The 19,355-nt window shown below is 44.6% G+C and overlaps 1 long non-coding RNA gene across 1 annotated transcript; it reads left to right on the forward strand.

Annotated features, from left to right (window-relative positions):
* The first annotated feature begins 175 nt into the window (after positions 1-175).
* On the forward strand, positions 176-9,350 carry LOC121143455. The gene is made up of 2 exons (XR_005880636.1): positions 176-215; positions 9,145-9,350. It is a non-coding gene; the product is annotated as an uncharacterized LOC121143455 (long non-coding RNA).
* The last annotated feature ends 10,005 nt before the right edge of the window (positions 9,351-19,355 follow it).

The following is a 19,355-nucleotide window of genomic DNA, read 5'->3' on the forward strand; positions in this document are numbered from 1 at the left end:
GAGTAGGTGTGGTCTTACTGGAGGAAGTGTGTCACTATGGGGATAGGCTTTGTGGTCTCATATATGCTCAAGCCACACGCAGTGAGACAGACCGCTTCCTGTTGCCTGCAAGTCAAGATGTAGGCCACTCAACAACTTCTCCAGCACCGTGTCGTACCATGTCTGCCTGTACACCATGTCGCTCCGTGATGATATTGGACTAAACCTCTGAAAATGTAAGCCACCCCAATTAGATGTTTTTTTTCTTTTATAAGAGTTGCTGTGGTCATGGTGTCTCTTCACATTAATAGAACCTTAAGATGGGGGGGGGAGGAAGGAAGAGGGGAAGGGAAGGAAGGAAGGAAGTGGGAGGAAGGGAAGGAGTCATAAGAGGTAGAAAGAAGTTGGAGAAATAGGATGAGGCTAGACTCAACTGGTTTGGAAACTGCTCAGAAATATTTATTTCTGGGTCAAATGACAGTTCTGTATTGAGCAGTAGATGTGAGTCCCAGAAGCTAATTCGGTTGTAGTATTGATGGACATGTAGTGAGAGTTGGAAAAGCACTGGAAGTCCCTGAGCCTAATAAGACATCTCATCCCTGACACCCTCAACTTCAGCTCTCACAAAGAACAGAAACTGTCTTCACCTCCTCACTTCTTGTCTGGCTTTGGGAACTGGATTGAGAGTCCCTCCCAGGATCGGTTCCTTCCTGAGTAGCCATGATAATTGTGTTCTTTGATGGCGGGATATTTGGAATTACTTCTCTTCCATGGATATTCTTTTCCTGACCTTTTAGAACCTTCTCTTCTCTCCTTTAATTGCCAGTATCCTTCCCTTGGCAGCTTATTCTGAGACCAATGTGTGGGCATTCTTGCTTCTACCAGGCAGAAGGTAAACTCTGCTAGATGCCCTGCATCTGGAAGACAATGTCAAAGTGAATGAGCCCTAGGCAATGTGGGGATTTACCTCCACTGAGATGCTGGAGCAATACCTGGCATGCTTACTACTAGCTCACCAGCCTAAGAGTCATCTCTCCTCTGTGTCTCCTCCCAGATTCCATCAGAAGCCAAGGCTTTCCTTGCTAGTACTGCCAAGATATTAGCCAGGGCTGTTTCATCTTCTAGGGAGAATGTCCAGGGCATCCCTGACCAAAGTGTCTGTGAAAAATCAAGGAATGTGACTTTGTTGGCTTTCTGTGCCCTTAAAAGTCATCAGACAGGCTTCTAACAGGGTCTGCCTTGGCCAGTACTGCAGACAAGCCCTTATTCTGGCTCTGAGTTCAGCCCACTCGGGCCAAGTTCTTGCATGCTGACCTACAAGGTTACTAGAAAGTTGAACTCCTTGAGACTCCCTTACTCATAGGTCAAACATGAAAGACTTGTATCTAGGCCATAGCAGGTGATTAATCATCTGGCTGTTTTTGTCATTGCTGCCTCCATTAACATTGGATCATGTTATAAACTAAGTTAAAGGAATAGTAATTAGTCTACACATGTAGCCCAACCAAATATTAATGATTAAAACAATAGTTTCACTTTTATAGAGTAGAGACTATAGATCACATGCTGGGCACTGTGGCAGGGGCCCAGTGAGTGCCAATGCTAATGAATGTTTTCAACAATGTTCTGGGGTAGGTTGCAAATTATCCCCTTCCTACATAAAAGAACTCAAGAGTTAGAGAGAATAACAGACAACCCAGAGCCTTGCAAGTACACTTTCATTCTTTTTTGTTAAATAGTGTGAGAGAGAGAGAGAGAGAGAGAGAGAGAGAGAGAGAGAGAGAGAGAGAGAGAGAGAGAGAGAGAGAGAGAGAGGTCAGAACATAACTTGTAGGGTTTGTAGGGGACACTCCTCTCCTTCTACCATGAAGGTCCTGGAGCTCAAACTTGACTTGTCATGCTTGGAGACAGGCACTTTAACTCGCTGAGCCGTATCATTGTTCATTGGCCCTTTGTTTTGTCTTGTTTTGGGAGATGTGGTCTCATGCGTACCCGAGACTGTCCTCAAACTCACTATGTAACCGAGAATGACTGTGGACTTGTGATCCTCCTGACTCTACCTCCCCATGGCTGGCATTTCAGGCATGTGCCAGCATGCCCAGAGAGCGAGCGTCAATGAGCTGGGGCTTCCTCCATGAGCCCAAACTCTGACTTCCTTACCCTAGATTCTGTTTTCCTGTGACACAACTGGTACGCGTATCCACACTCAGCACGCGGACTATGAACTGACACTCAGCAAGGAACAAACTGAGTTTGCTTAAGTCAGATTCATCATTTTGGGGAAAAAAAAGTCTTCAGTATTTCTCTAGCCCCTAAGCCAGAGATGTCCAGAGGCCTTCGCCAAGTAGCCACTGTGCCAGCAGAATTACGGCAGAATAAGGGGGGCCCCTTGCCCTACGACCCCACACATCATTGTGTCTTCTTGCCAGTGCCTAGCCTCAGGTGAGAATCTTAGATGTAAGGCTTATGACACTTGCCAGACCTGTTCTTCGATTCTTCCTTGAGTCTTTGTTTTTCACTGAGTCATTCGGGACACCACTAGGGCCAGGGCCAACTCTTTTTGTTCTTATAATTTATTTATCTTTACTCTTTGGTGGGTGTCACATACCTCCACCCATGTGTGCCTATATGGAGGTCAGAGGAGGTTGTGGGATGTCTTCCTCTATCGCCCTCCACCATATTCTTTTAAAAGTGTCCTCACGGAGCAAGAAGCTTGCCGTTACGGGCAGACCGGCTTGTCAGAGAGCTCTGGGATCGATCCATCTGCCCCTACCTTCAATGCCGAGATCACAGTTACACAACCCTGCTTGGTCTTTTTCCTGGGTCCTGCAGATTCTTCCCACTCAGATCTTCATGCTTGCAGAGCCAGCTATCTTACCCACCGAGCCGTCTCTCAACCACAACAACACCTTTACTGAAGTAAGATTAACAGAGAGAAACCGTATCCCAAGGATGGATGTTTCCTCCAGGGCTCAAAACAACACATTTATTTTCTTATAGTTCTGGGTACCCTGGGAAGAAGCTAGCAGAATCCGTATCTCCCCCATAAGCTTGTGGTCACATTTCTTTTGTGTCATGGTGACAAACTCAACAGAACTTAAGGGAGGTAGATTTATGCAGCTCATTGTCCCAGAGAGTTTCACTTTTCCCTACCGTGTCCAGGTCTTTTTATGTACCAAGAGGGTCAGGCCACAGGCAAGCTTTCTGGCTGACATAACAGGCAGGCAAGTAAACACGCTGAATTTCTGAGTCGCCTTTTGAGTTGCCAAAGACTTGCACCTTTGAGGTTGACTATTGGCTCAGTGTAACTATGGTTCTCAGACCTTGCCCCACTTGTCCTTGCTGCTGGGCTCCCCTCAGCATCAGAAAATGCAAATAGAAGCAGAAATTAGCTTCTGACGCCCAACTGCTCTGTCCAAGGCTTCATCCAGATCTTTACACTGTAACCTCTAAATGTCAGGAAGACTCCCCACTTATTGTCCAGGCTATGGCTTGAACCTGGCACATGTCCTACAGACTAAGCACTCAGTTCCTGGCTTGTGATGCTCTTTTGAAGGCTATAGCACCAGGTTGGGGCTAGTAGTCAGCAGGGAGATTATATCTGCCTGATCCTGGCACTTGAGTTCTTGGCTGCCTGGCACACACCTGTGAACAGCTTCTGTCACACACTCTGTCTCTGTGAACTAGGGGCCCCTGTGTCTGGCAGATTTGTTCTTGAACCTACTTTGGTAACTTTCTTTTCCAAATGAACAGAACCTCTACAGACAGTGAGAAGTGTGGCTCTCAAGACACCAGGGATGGAACTGTGACATACTTGCTTTCTGTCACCTGGCTCAGAATATTGAAACTGGTTCACTCTGCCTGCAGCACATAATTACAGTGGGGGGGGGGGTTAAGTGTGCCTAAAAAGTTTCTAAGAACTTAGATGCCTCTTGGAACTTTCTGGATGTGATTTCCTGGGAATGTCTTCTTTATCTGTAAGCTTAACCTCCCTGTGATCCAAGGCTAGCTTCAAGCCCTACATAGATAAATAGCTTTGCTCTCCTGCCCTGTGAACTGCTTGGCTGCATCTAGGAGTCTGGTGCTATCTGCTCTGGGTGTTGGTAGGCTCTGCTTGGTGTTGACCACACAGCCCTGCCCGGGGCCAGCTCTGTTCTTGCTGGGAGGTTGTGCCTGTTGGAAGCAGGCCGCCGGACCACACAAGGACTGTTAATAAACTGTTTTCCTCCATGCTGGTGTCCAGGCCACTACACCCACTGTGGTCTAACCCCCACCTTAATGGCCGGATCTCAGCAGCTAATACCCCTAATCAGATACCTCCGAGCAGGCAGGAGTTTCCCTCCAGGTCTGACAAGCCCTGCTTTTCATCCTGTCACCTTGTGTTCTCCCTCTTACCCTTCCTGACCTTTCCGTGTATCTGTTCTGAAAAAAAAAAAAGTTGGGCCCTCCAAGTAGTTTTTAGTATTGCTTTTATTTTAGCATTCAGTATTTGGGGGCAAGACTGCATTCTAAGCAGCAACTCGCACCCCTAAGTTTCAGTGGTCACTTGGATGGAAATGTCCAGCTGCCTTCTCTCTCTCTCAGGTAGGGCCATGATGTCAAAGGTCTACTGGCCATCAGCAAAGGAAGCCTGCCACCATTTTCCTTTCCAGAGGGTGTTTGTTTATGTATAGTTTTGCCACTTGCACACCCTAACAAACCTCTTCAGAAACATAGTCTGAGGCCAAGACATCCCCGCCCCCCCTGACCCCGGTCAGCAAGGAAGAGGGAGAGACCTGTGTCCTCTTGGGAGCAAAAAGCCCAGCTTGAGAGAGTGATGAGGCGCTGCCTTCCCTTCCTTCCTCCCCGCATGCCTCCCTCAGCCATTGCAAGGACGCTGACAGCCATAAAAAATCAGGCCTGTTAGCAACAGGGAAGATCACAGGCCTTCATTCCCGTCAGGCTCCTGCAGTAACAGCTACCATCTGGCTCCCCATCGCAGCCGAAGGCAGGGCCTGATTTATGGGGCAGCTTAGGTCAGGGAGTGGGTCTCGTTCATTGCCCTTTCCCCCACAAACACCCCAGTGGGCCAGGCCTGAGAGAGGGCCACTGCAGGTCATCAATAAATCCTGGGCATAAAACAATACGGAGGTTTATTAAGGGAGCTGAGATGGGGGGACTAGTGCGAGTTATTCTTGTTACAGGCCCAGCTATCTTCCCCACACAGTTCAAAGTCTATGCACCCTAATGCGTTTCAGCAGCCAATAAAAGTAACTGCTGCATTCCCCCCCCCTCAAATCCATAGTGCTTACAAATGATAGGGTAAGAGGCACAAGAGATACATTGCAACTTTGAAGCAGTGATTTACCTCAGAATAGCCGATCAGCAAAGGAAGTCAACCACAGTAGATGACGACCCCTTTATCTAACCCCAGGGTCCCCTTGTGAAGACGGAAACTTTAAAAATAAGCTAAAATCAAAATTTGGAGTCAGCCATTGGGTATAAAAGTGACACTTCTGAATGCTTCTATGGCTGGAAGTGGCTTTGTAGAGAAGGCCAGACAGGATGGTCATGGCTATAAACACAGGGGTACAGTTGAGCCTGCAGGCTGGAGTGCTCTCCATGATGAACCAAATGCCTTCATCTCCATCTTTTTTCCCTAGAGGGAGCATTCAACCAAAACCCTCATTTTCCGGCCATTAAACCCTTAGGCTGTTATTGTGCTAGAATGGTATTGGCTGGATATTAAATTAAATTGTATTTACATGAGCTAATGGGATGAGGAGGAGCCTGGCCAGGATTTAGGAAAACTGCTATACTGTGTCATAGACGCTAGCTGTATCCATGAGACCCTGGAGTTCTCAGAAGTAGCACTATGCACTCCTAACAACAGTGTTGCTAAAAGATGGCTCAGTCTGAGTACCTAGGAAAACTCCTCCTATACATTGTTATCCTTACCCAAGATGCTGGGAAAGCCCTTGAGAATTTGTTGCTTGTAGCCAGATGGGGTGGCACACACCATAGGCTTGGGAAGTGGAGGCAGGAGAATTGCATGTTCGAGGCCAGCTGGGGTCACATAAATAGGCTGTCTCAAAAAAAAAAAAAAAAAAACAAAGCCGGGCGGTGGAGGCGCACGCCTTTAATCCCAGCACTCGGGAGGCAGAGGCAGGCGGATCTCTGTGAGTTCGAGGTTGGGCTGGACTGATAGCCTCCAAAGCAATACAGAGAAACCCTGTCTCATAAAACAAAACAACAACAACAACAACAAAACAATTAGCAAGATGTCTCTTCATATGTAATATCCTGGTTTCATTTCTGTATCTTCAATAAAACACTTCTGACAAAAAAAAAGCAACAGGGGAAAGGAGATTCATTTCAGCTTTCAGTTCTTGGTTACACTTCATCATTGTGGGGAAGTTAAAGCAAGAACTTCAAACAGCCAGTCACACCACATCCACAGTCAAGAGCAGAGCAGAGCAGAGATGTGTACATGCTTGTTTCCCCGATTGCACTCAAACTGACTTCTCGTATAGTGTTCAAGACCCATGCCTAAGGAATGGTGCCTCTCACAGTAAGCTGGGTTTCCCACATCAATTAACTTAATTAAAACAATTACCCAGACATGCCCAGAGGTCAACCCAATGTAAGTCCCAAGTGCATTCCTCTTTGAAAGGTAATGTGACAGAAAGGAAATGGCAAACTTGGATTGGAATTGACAAATGTCAGCCACTAATAAACATGTTATCAAAGATTCACAGGATACTGTGTGGGGGGTATTTGGGGGTGGGGGGAGGTCATGCATGAGTACAGCTACAATCTGGTATCTTCCGTCAGTCTCTCTCCCCCTTATTTTTTGAAACAGAGTTTCTCATTGAACCTACAGCTCATCCATTGAGTTAGGCTACTCAGCAGTGCCCACCAAGGATTCACTCACATCCCCTTCCAACACTGGGATCATATCACAAGTTCTTTACCACAGTCAGCTTTTGTGTGGGTGCTAAGAACACCATCTCAGGTTCTTGTGTTTGCATAGCCCTTGCTGGTTTTTTTTTCCCATTCATCTTTGCCTCTCCTGGTAGCTTCCAAACCTTGTGTCCTCATCCACCAATACTAACCTGTCTTGCAGATTGGGTTGGGAATTTTCCATTAATCTACTTCCAGTTGCTTCCTCACTTATGCCAAAGCCTCATAAGAACACAGTTCTGGCCTTGGTGTTCAATGCCTCTGATCTCTTGGCTTTGCTGCTCTAAGTGTGCATACCCTATCTGCCCTGGAAATAGTTCTTTTTGTTGTTGTTGTTGTTGCTGCTGCTGCTTGTTTTTTTTTTTTTGTTTTGTTTTGTTTTTGGTGCTAGAGACTGAACTCAGGGCTTAAGTACTCTACCACTTAGTTACAACCTCTGTCCCTTCTATCTTTTGTGTTTTGAGACAGGGTCTTGCTAAGCTATTCAGACTGACTTCATGATCCTCCTGCTTCAATTTTCAAAATAGTTGGAGATGCAAGCCTGTACCACCAAGCCCAACTCAGAATTAAAGCTACCATTCCTTTTTGCTTCTAGGTTTCTAAGGCTCTTTGTCCATGGTATTTGACCTCATGTAGGAAAGGATCTACTCCTAATTTTAGATATCCAGAGCACCGTTCCCCATGACCCATCAAAATATTGAGGACATAATCCATTTCCCCTTTCCAAGCAGTATATTCCAAACTAAAGTTGGAGCTGGAAAAAAAGTACAAGATTTTTTTCAATTTGTCTGAGGCTTGGAGATAGAAGTTGTTGCCTTCCATACCCATCAGAGAGGAAGGAGCTATGTGTAGCCATCTCCAAGCCTTTGGACTGAAGCACCCCACTATACAGCTCTAGGTTGGGTACTGTAGAAGCTTGAAAAGACACCATCTGTCCAAGCATAAAATGTTTGTTGAATGAATAAACAAATGTAACATCTTCCCATAACACATCCACAAAATGTGGACATAGAGTAGGGGGTAGGCACAGATGCAGCCCCAGGAGTGGATAGGACAGACCCTCAGAACCACTGTCCTGATGCAGGTCTTGCCTCTTGAATAGGCCCATGAGGAAATAGCAAACATTTGTGACCTCAAACAATAGAGGTTGTTTTGTCTTGAACAGATGTGCCCAACCACATTTTAAAACATTCTCTCTGTCACACACCCCAGGCAATGTCTGTTTCTGAGCTCTGCAATGTGCATGTCTTTTCATTATGCATAGACTGCCTTAGCCTCAGCTTCACTCTCTTTGGCTTCAGTTGCCCTTGGTCAACTGTCCTCTTAAAATATTTAATGGAAAATTCTAGAAACAAGTCTCAGTAGTAAGATGAAAACTCAAGCTGCCCCATCTCACCTTACCTGGCAATGTTAATCATCCATTTGTACAGCATATCAATACTGTGTATGCTACCTGGACATCAGTCACTTAGTAACCATGGCAACTAATAGATGAATTATCAGGTCATAGTTCACATACTCAGGGAACCCTTTTTCACTTAATAATGGTAATGCTAGTAAATTGGTTGGAGTATGTTTTCCTCCTCCTTTTTCATTTTGAGACAGGGTCTTTTATAGACCAGGCCGCCCTCAACCTCACAAGACAGCCAAGCATGGCTTTGAACTTTGATCCTCCTTCCTGTGCCTCTCAAGTGCTGGGGTTACAGGCTTGTAACACCACACCTGTTTATTAGTGCTAGGGATGGAACCCAGGGCCTTGTGCATGCTAAGTAGGCCCTCTGCCAAACTGAGCTACCTCCCAGTGCCATGGTATATATTGTTATAATTATCGATTTTAATGCTATTGTTACATTCATACTGCAAATTAAATGTTATCATCGGTGTGGGGGTATAAGAAAAAACATAGTTGTCTATGGGATTTGGCGTCTCAGGCATCTGATGAGGATCTTGAAACACATTCCTCTCCAGTAAGAGATACTGTACACCAGTTTGTTTGTTTGTTTTTTATGCCATTGCCAAACCGAATATCATTTCTTTCCTATGGTGAGAAAAAGCCCCCGGTTTTGTGTTGAGCTGAGCAGGGTCAAGACAACCTCTGGCTGGTGCGGCTCTGGGGCTTCTCCAGCTTGGTTTCCCTCTGCCTCCCCGCTTCCTTCCCTTCTGGTCCAGACACCAGGGCCCGTCGCCAAGGGCACACACTACTTTCTTCTTTCTCCCCTCCAGTCCCTTCTCATGCTTTCCCTGGAATCTTGGAACCAGATAAGGGAAGTCTCTGGCAAGCAGCCCTACCCAGGTGCTGTTCACACGGACGAGGAGTCTGCTTGACACAGCTGTTGGCAGGCGGCTGCTCCTGGCCAGCCCCAACTTTGATTTATTGTCCTTCAAGTAAATACCAGTAAATAAATGACAGAAGTGCTCTTCCTCCCCCAGCCTTGTGATAATTAACTTGTTCCTTTTTTACTTCCCTCTTACTAACTGCAAAAGTAATGACGTTCTCTGATAGATGAGTTGCCCATGACTGCCTTGCTGACAGGCGTGTTTGCGTAAAAGATGGACTGTCCCATGAAAACTGGAAGGCTCATGTTGAAAACTGGGAGCTCGTGGGTCGATTTACCTTCTGCAAAATAACTTTAAAGGTTGAGCACACAATGGAAAAAAAACAACCAGAGGTTTTACATGGGAATTTATATCTTGGCATCCTGGTAGAAGATTATCTGGAAGTGGCAGGTTTGTAGCATACCTGGAAAGAACTATCTAGATCATCAATTCTCTACCCGTGGAACAACCCTTTTACAAGGGTCACCTAAGACCATTGTGAAACACAGATATTTACACTATGATTCATAACAGTAGCAAAATTACAGTTATTAAGTAGCAATGGAAATAATTTTATGGCTGGGGAGTCACCACAATATGAAGAACTGTATTAAGGGGTCATAGAATTAGGAAGGTTGAAAACTACTGGTCTGGTATACATGGCCACCCCTGTATGCCTGGTCCTCACTTCTTCTGGACCAAGGCTGAATGTCATATTCTCTGTGTCATTGAGCTTGTTCTGCTGGTTTTCTATAGCAGGCAGGTTGTTCTGTGTGTGTTGTGAATTGAAGACAGCTGTACAATCCTTTGCCATGTCTCTCACTGAGAAGTCAAGTCAGTCACCCCCAACACTGCAGTTTCAATGTCCCTTAAAGTAAGATGGTGCTGATAAATAGATTACAAAATGAGGACATAACAAGTCCACAATGCATCAGAAGCCTGGCATGTGACACATACCTCTCAGTATGTCTGAGGCTGAGTCAGGAGGATCATGACAAGTTTGAGACCAGCATAACCCACATGGTGACTTCCAAGCCAACTGGGGCTGCATATCATGACCCTGTGTTAAGTCCTGCCCACCCCCAAAAGATGTGTTTAACACTCCCCCAACAATGTAGCTTAGCTACCTCAAATATGCATTCAGTTGGGCCTGCAGCTAGGCACCATAAGAGTATCACATCTCATATTGCTATCCTGGGAAAGAATTAAAATTCAACACTTGACATACATTTCTATAGTCTTTGTATCACTTTTGTGTAATTATAAAGTTGAAAAATCAGAAGCTGAGCATTCTAAGGCTGCCTCTGTTGGGCCATTCAACTCAGTTGGGTATCTTGGATCAGCCCCAGCTCCTACCTTATGTGAACTATGAACTACTTCAAGGGTTTAATTTGATTTTGCATCCTGGAATTCATAATGCATTTGTTTGCAAATTAACAACATCATCATGAATGGTATTAGAGTCTTGGGCCCTCTCAGGAAGCCCTCATGGCTGTGATAGCTATTGAAGAAAGTTGGGCTTGAATTACATCAATGGCCATGTTTTGTGGGACTGGAGAGATGACTCTGTGAATGAGAGAACTTGCCACATAAGCAGGAGGACCTGAGCTTGGATCCCACATAAGAAGCTTGGGTTGTCTAGGTATGTACCTGTAACCCCAGTGCTGGGGGATGGAGGCAGGAAGATCACTGGGGCTTTGGGCCTGCCAAACTAGATCCACGTTCATTGAAGGAACCTGACTCAAGGGAATGAGGTGGACACCTGACATCTTATATCAACTCTGCAAATGCACAGCTGTGCATATGCCACACCCAAATATGACACTCACAAACAGACACATACAAACAAACTCATTCAAAAATGCTACTATCTGATTAGAAGATCCTACATCTCCAGCAGTGACAAGGTTATCTAGAGGTTCCCTGGGAAGGCCTGAATCAGGTTCCACGGTGTGGAGAGCCATAGAAGTGGCTCCGTTCCATCTTGACATAAGGTCAGAGAGTCCTTCGAGGTTAAACCACAATATGTTTGGCCTAAGGTGTATGCCTTGTCTAGACAATAAGATATTTGGCCTAAGGTGTAGCTAATGGATGTCTTATCTAAACAACAGGATATTTGGTTTAGGGTGTGGTTATCTGACGTTTTGGGGTATTGAGAAGGTAATTATGCTTGCTCGTTCTTTATATCTTGGTAAGGAAGTCTTTTGCCTTACCACCCCTTGACTGAGGTGTATAAGAACTTTGAGTGATAAACTTGGGGCTGATCACAGTATTCACTATATGCCCTCCCGACTCTATCTTCTGTTTCTTGTCTATTTCTTTCCTCAATCCTCATTCCTCCCTTCGAGCACTGACCAGATAAATCAGCTGGGTCAGACACCATGGTAGTCATCTGTTTCTGATGAGAGGTCCACGTGCAACCTTTCTTGTTGAAGTTCTAGAAGTCTGTGCTCCTAAGCCAGGAGCTACTCAGCCCTAACTGTCCTCTCCATCAGGGCCACATAAAGCTCTAGTGTATGCTTTCATTGTCTATAGGCTCAAGAAAGAAAGAAAAAGAGAGAGAAAGGAAAGGAAGGGAGGGAGGGAGGGAGGGAGAGAGGAAGAGAGGGAGGAAAGAAAGAAGCAAGGAAGAAAGAAAAAGAAAGAAGAAAGAAAAAGGAAGAGAGAGAAAGGGAGGAAGGAAGGAAGGGAAGGGAGGGAGGGAGGGAGGGAGGGAGGGAGGGAGGGGGCACCTGTGCTCAAGAGTCTATGAAGACTGGACTTTTGGGATTGTGGGGAGTGAAAGTGTTGCTGGCTGGAGCCAAATTCCTTTGGGTTAGTTTTCATCCCTTCAAAAGCCATCCACCATCCATCCGTGTCTGACCTAACATCTCAGTGACCTTACGATGTATTCTTAGTAGGCCTATAACTATCATCCATCCAAAAGCAATTGGACAGCATCCGAACCCTATAGCAAAGTTTTTCCTGTTTTGCTGTAACCTGCCTACCTATGCCCGTGCTCCAGTGTAGGAGGCAAACAATTTAACTTACAACTCTCTGTGTTCTGTAACTAATAAAATATCGTATAATCATGTCAAGGATGGATCATGGTACTTGGGGAAACCTAAATCTATGTTCTCGGGCTGCAGTCACTCATATTGGACTCCAAAACTAACTATCTTATTCCTCTAGATTCCATCTACATCAGCAGACCCTACTTTCCAGAAATCTATAATTTGTCTGACTGGTAAATCCTGAGAAGGTGGACAGGAGTAATCATGTTCATTAGAAGTTATATAGCCACACCAAAAATGTGTAGGAAACTCCTAGAGGCTCACTCAAACTGACAGGGCTTCACAGAACTTCAGGGAAAAGGTTCTCTGAGAACAGAAGCCAGGGAGCCCCAATGGTGGAGAATGACTCTGAAGCCTTGCAGGCCAGGTGAGTTTCACATATAGTGAATCAACTCTGCTTCCCACGAACCACAAAAACAGCCAGCGTGGCAAAATAACTCTGAGAATACAATAGTGGCATGAATACCTTGACGGTAGCCAACAGCTCTGTAATCCGGCTGAAGACCTGCTCAACAAGAAATATCCATGCCTTGTACTGGAAACTTAGCCAGCTACCCAGAGATAGTGAAGTCATGGATCTTGGAGAAGAGCCTACAGTCACCACGTTTTTTTAAAACAGCATGATCCCTAGCTACATTCTAAACATTTGTCCTTACACCCACAGATAAGTGTAGTCCTTACCCCTCACCAAGGTAAGTTCTCTTTGCAATAGATGGAGAGACCAGTACAGAAAAGCCCAACATGTAGTCAACATGTAGTTATGGTGCACAGTCCCAGATGATGCATCTGCAATACAACTCCTGCATTAAGACTCAAGGATAAGGGCAGGAGACGGGGAGGAAGGATTGAAGGAGCCAGAGGAGATTTCTAGGAGATTGTCTCCTAGAAATGTCAGAAGCCACACCTATAACATGAACACACCCACACCCACACACCAACACACACATACACACACACCCTGCTCAGTATGTGCAGTGTTACTTATGTTAAACATGAGCTAAACGAAGCTGGAAAAGCACACCAACTGGTTATTCAGTGCCAAATGTTCTGCCCTGAAAAACATACACACAAGTAACACTGCACATACTGAGCAGGGTGTGTGTGTGTGTGTGTGTGTGTGTGTGTGTGTGTGTGTGTGTTGGTATGGGTGTGAGTGTGTGTAACTATAACAACAATTAAAGAAAAAACCTGTACATTTGAAAGAGCAAGGAGAGAAGGCATATGGGAGGAGTTGGGGGGAGGAAACACGGGGATGCATGATCCAATTGCAGTATAATCTTTAAAAGGTCAAGGGACTAAAATGAGAACATTGTATGTGTGATGGGGGTCAGGGTCAGAAGCAGCCACTAAAGGGAAAGGGCTGAAGGTACATGTGGCAAGCTTTGTGACAGGCTCTGTCCTCAGATACTCCCCAAGCTTTGAAGAGAAGAGAACAGAGTGGGGAAGTTTGCTCAGAGCACACAAAGTGTTCGAGGAGAATCGGCCAGTGGCATCTCCAGACCAGAACCCCAGGGCCTGTATTCTGTGGGCTTCCTAGGTGCCAGGATGAGACAGGCTGACACTCTAATGGCCAATGGACTCTTCTTAGAACCACACCATGCACACTCTGGTACAGGGATTGGTTTCTGGACTTTTAAAGGCGGTTGGGAGTGGTCCCTAGAGGAAGGAGACTTTAGGAGGCACTGCAGGAAATGTCTCCAGTCCAAGGGTTCTGAGGTTTGCAGACTGTTCAGTGTAATGGCCTGGCATTTGTTTCTCTGGACAGCTTTTTGTATATTTGACTCAGAAGCACACACAAAAAAAGGCCTATTGTAGAAAATCAAGCCCCATTATCACATAAATGTGCATTATATAAAAACAAATGAAAAGGGTTGGGAGAAAAAAGAATAAGGAATCTCAAAAGTACTAATTATAAATTGTGGGAGAGACCAAGGGTGGTGGGAAAGGGTCCAAGACAGTGCCTGGCCCAGCCAGCTGCCCTGACCACTAGCAATTCCTCTCAGAGGTCTCTCCAGCTCCACACACAGGCAGGGCAGTTCTCCTCTCCTCTCTTACCACCACGATGACTCTAATCCCAGCCTGTCCCCTGCTTCAGGGTGGTAGAGCTAAACCAAAGAAAAACAACAGACTAGGAGACAAACGAGAAGCAGAAAACAGGGGAACCCTAGAGAGCATCTGTCTCACAGTAAAAGGGAGTGATGTGACACCAGCCCCTAGCCAGTCTGCAGCCCTGCTCCAGCTTGCAGAGGCCCTGGAGATGGCTGCCCTACAGGTCTCTGTTGATGGAGGGTGCCTTACATTGCTGGAGCGAAATGCTTTACACTCTTCAGAGGACATTGCACATGTCTTTGTTCAGACTACCCCAAGATATTTTTATGGCATTTTTATTTAAATTAGAAACAATCTTATTTTACATATCAATCCCAGCTCCCTCTCCTTCCCCCCCTTCCATGCCCCCCACCAACCCCCCATCCTATCCCCCTTCTGCTCCCCAGTAGGGGTGAGGCCCTCCGTAGGGGATCATTAAAGCTGTCTAGCACGTGTGTTTGGGCTGAGAGAGAGAATCCCTCCATGGGGAATGAGCTCCCAAAGTCCGTTGGTACACTAGGGATAAATACTGTTTCACTACCAGAGACCCCACAGACTGCCCAGGCCTCCTAACTGACACCCACGTTCAGGGGACCTGGTGCGGTGCTATGCTTGTTTCCCAGCTGTCAGTCTGGGGTCCATGAGTTCCCCCTCATTCAGGTTTGTTTTTAAAGACATTTTTAAATTGAATTGTACCCTTGTCTTAATTTCAAATGCTTATAAATGCAATCGATGGTATTGATCTCAGATACTACAACTTTACTAAACATTTTGTGTGTATATGGACTGTCTTACTCAGTATTCCACTGCTGTGGAGACACACCATGGCCATGGAAACTCTTATAAAGGAAAGCATTTAACTGGGACCGGCTTACAGTTCAGAGATTTAGTTCATTGTCATCATAGCAGGTAGCATGGCAACACTCAGGCAGACATAGTGCTGGAGAGGTAGCTGAGAGTTCCGCATCCAAATCAGCAGACAACAGGAATAAAAAGTGCCACATGGGGCCTGGCTTGACCATCTGAGACCTCAAAGCACACCCCCAGTGACACATGTCCTCCAAGTAAGCTATACCTAATCCAACAAGGCCTTACCTCCTAATAGTGACACTCTCTATGGGCCTATGGGGGCCATTTTCTTTCAAACCCACATGTACACATTAGTGTGTGTGTGCATGTGAGTGCATATTCACATGTATGCACACATAAGTGAACATTACAATTGCTCTACACCTTAATTTTTGAAACAGGGTCTCTTACAGAACCTGGGGCTCATTGATTTGGATAGGCTAGCTGGCCAATGTGCCCCCAGGGATCCACCTGCCTTTCACTGGGGTTTCAGACAAGAGCCACAGTGTCCCTACTCTTATGTGGGCTGGAGGGAAAACTCATCTCCTCATGCTTTATGTGACTGGTCCTCTACTGACTGTATCATCTCCCAGCCCCAACTTCACTATACTTCCCACTCAGAATTTCCTACATATAGTATTGTGTCATTTGCAAATAGAGTATTGTATTTCTTCCTGTCTAATAGGTACACTTTTCACTTTCTTATTAACTGTTCTGCTAGAACTTCTGATAAAATGCTAGGCAGAAGTACTAGGATCAGATATTCTCTTCCTGTTGCTGAGCTCGGTGGGGAGGCATCCAGTCGTTTGGTGTTGAGCTGCTGAGCGTGGTGTCAGTTGCGGGCTCTTTACAGATGTCTTCCTTCCGCTGGAGGAAGTCTTTTCTACTCCTTGCTTGTGGGGTCGGAGTCTGTGAATACTTCACATTTATCTGCTCAATGGTCATTTTAACTCTCCTGTTTCAGTGTTTGAATTAATTTCCTGATGATAAACCCACTTCACATCCTGGGGCTGCATCCCACTTAACAGACTATTACTTCGTATGCGACTGGATTTGGTGTGCTGACTTTGTAAAGGGCATTTATGTCCATGTTTATAGAAGATATTGATCTATAATTTTCCTTACTTTTGATGTCTTTATTTGGTGTTAGCGTCTAGGTAGTACTGACTTCTTGAAATGCTTGGTAAACTTTTCTTTTTGTTGGAAGGTTCTGTGAAGAACAGTTATTTATTCTTTAAATGGTTGTTAGCAGTCAGTGGAGAAGCCTCTGGGCTGGGATTTTTTTCTTTGTGAGAAACTTTGTTATAACTGATTCAACTGGGATTTTATTCACATTGTCTATTTTTAATCAGTTACATTACTGTCTTTCAAAAGACCCATTTCATCTGTTATTTTGTCTTTGGAATACATTGGTTACAGTATTCTTTATAATAGATTTTATTAACACAAATTGAATGGTTATGTGGCCTCTTTCATTTATTATTTTAATATTTAGAGGTTTTCCTCTTTTTATCTTGGTTAATCTAGCTACAGCTTTTCTTTATTTTCTTAAAGAACCAGCTTTTGATTTCAGAGGTTTTCTTTATTATATTCCAATAATTTCTGCTCTGCTCAGTATTGTTTCCTTTTTATTGTTCTCTTTCTAGTGTCTTGAGGTACAAAATTAGGTTATTGATTTGAGAATTAAGTTAATGGTTTAAGAATGTGGTTATTTCAGATCTTTTTTAAATTTCATTTTGGTTTTGAGAAGACACCATTTTACCATGTAGCACAGGCTGAGCTAAAAATTTGCCATCTCCCTACCTTAATCTCCAAAATGTTGGGGTTGCTGATGTACGCCATCACACCTGACTCTTTGCTTCTTGTGATTTAGGCGTTTGCAGCCACCAGGTTCCTCTGAGCTTAGACTACGTCATACAAGGCACACGATACTTTTAGTTTCATTTATCACCAGCTCTTTTCTGATCTCACTCTTGCTGTTTCTGTTTTATTTTGTTTTATAGTGTTTGAGACAGAAACCAAGGCCTGATACTCACTAATCACCCACTCTACCACGGAGCTGCACTCCCCCAGCCCAAGTTCTCAGGGAACATACTTCATATTATTTCGGTCTTTTAAACCTGAGATTTGTTTTTAAGGGTTTAACATGAGACCTGTCACAGACACGTGCCATGTATACCTAGAAAGAATATGTATGTAATGCGTTGCGTTGTATTCCTTTATTTTGAGCTGTTCTATGAGCTACGAGGTCTAATCGTTTTTCTTTTAAAAGTATTTACCTTTATTTTATGTGTATGAGAGCTTGCCTGCATGTGTATGTGTGCTCCCTGTTCATGCAGTGCATACAGAGGCCAGAAGAGGGCACCAAGTCCTTCGGAACTGGAGTTCCAGGTGTTTGTGAACCACCAGGTGAGTGCTGAGACCTGAACCCAGGTCTTCTACAGGAGCATACAGAAGCAGCTATTGCTATTAATGCTGGACTGTCTAACCAGCCCCTTATTACAGCTGTTTTAAGTGGCTTCTGTAGAGTTTACTGCACACATCGCATAAGAATTGAGTTCTAGCTTGTACCTTTTATACCATTGCTCTAGGGAAGAACAAATGTATTCTTGTGTAGTTACATTGAACTTCTTTTTTAATTGATGCTATTGTTATTTAGATATCTTGGGTCATCAAATGAAGAAAAAATTAATAATTCCCTTTTCTTAATCACTGTTCTGTTGCTGTGGAGAAAAAAAACCATGATGAAGGCAACTCTTATAAAAAGAAATCACTTAATTAGGGACTTACTAACAGCTTCAGGGGTTTAGTCCATTACCATCATGACTGGGAGCATAGCAGTAGGATTACAGACATTCTGCTGGAGAAGTAGTTGAGAGCAACATCCTGACCCACAGACCAAGAGGGAGACACAGCATGGCATGGGTTTTTGAAAACCTTAAAGCCTACCTCTGTAGCGAGCTGCCAGTGTGTTCGTGGGCTACAGCGCTAGCATCCTTCACAGATGGGCTAAGGGTGTAAAAGGAAGACAAAGCCAGCAGTTCATTCTTACAAGGAGAATGGCGTTTATTATCACAAGGGTAGAGCCTTAAATACCAGAGGCAGGCATGGTGGGAAATCCCCCAAGGTCAGAAACCTAAGTTCCCAGGGCCCTCCAGCAAAAAAGGTGGGCCCAAAACAGGAATCAGCATTTAGACAAATGATGGAAAACAGGAACTTGCAAGCAGGCCTTACTGGGAAGAGGAGATGAGAAGTGTTTAGCCAAAAGCTCCTGGTACAAGCGGTCAACAGACAAGACCCCCATGGGGGGAAGGGTGCAACACACCTCCTGTGACACACTTCCTCCAACAAGGTCACACCTCCTAATCCTTTCAATTAGTGCCACTCCTTGGTGACTAATATTTAAATATATGAGCCTATGGGGGCCATCCTTATTCAAGCCACCACAACCCTGTTATCACCTTAACCAGGCAGCTTCACAGTCTGAGAGGGCTTTGCCCTCTCTACCATCTTTGTGCTCTCCTTGCCAAATCTGCCACGTGTATCTGACATCATTATGTGCTGTAGATCCCAAGATATATTATATTCGCATTATTTTTGGGAAAGTTGTTTAAATTAGACAAGACAAGAAAGTAGAAGACATGTACATTTAATCTACCTTCCATAATTACATAAGTCCTTTTTCTGTTTGCTGTATGTGAATTCAAGTTTCCTTGGGGGTCACTTTCTCTCAGCCACAGGAATTCCCTTTAGTATTTCTTGTAAGGACAGCTTGCCACCATCGAACCCTCAGGCTTCCCTTACCTGAGAAAGCCTTTATTTTGATTTCGTTCTGTAAAAAAAAAAGCTTTGCTAAATACCTGTTCTTGGTTTACCCTAATCTTGTCTGTGAACATTCTGAACATGTCACCCACTGCTTTCCGGCCTCTGCTGTTTCTTCCAAGAAGTCAGTTGTCAAGTCTTACTGTAGTTTCAATCTCCTCTTGGTGCCTTCAATATTTTCTCTTTATCCTTCAGCGTTATTTGCTATGACATGTCTGTTTGGTTTTTGTTTTTTTTTAATCAATTCTATTTAGAATTTGATGATTTTCCTAGGTGTACAGGTTACTGGATTTCAGTAAGCTTGGG

The sequence above is a fragment of the Mesocricetus auratus genome, unplaced genomic scaffold (assembly GCF_017639785.1).
Source record: "Mesocricetus auratus isolate SY011 unplaced genomic scaffold, BCM_Maur_2.0 Super-Scaffold_100013, whole genome shotgun sequence".
Lineage (NCBI taxonomy): Eukaryota > Metazoa > Chordata > Mammalia > Rodentia > Cricetidae > Mesocricetus > Mesocricetus auratus.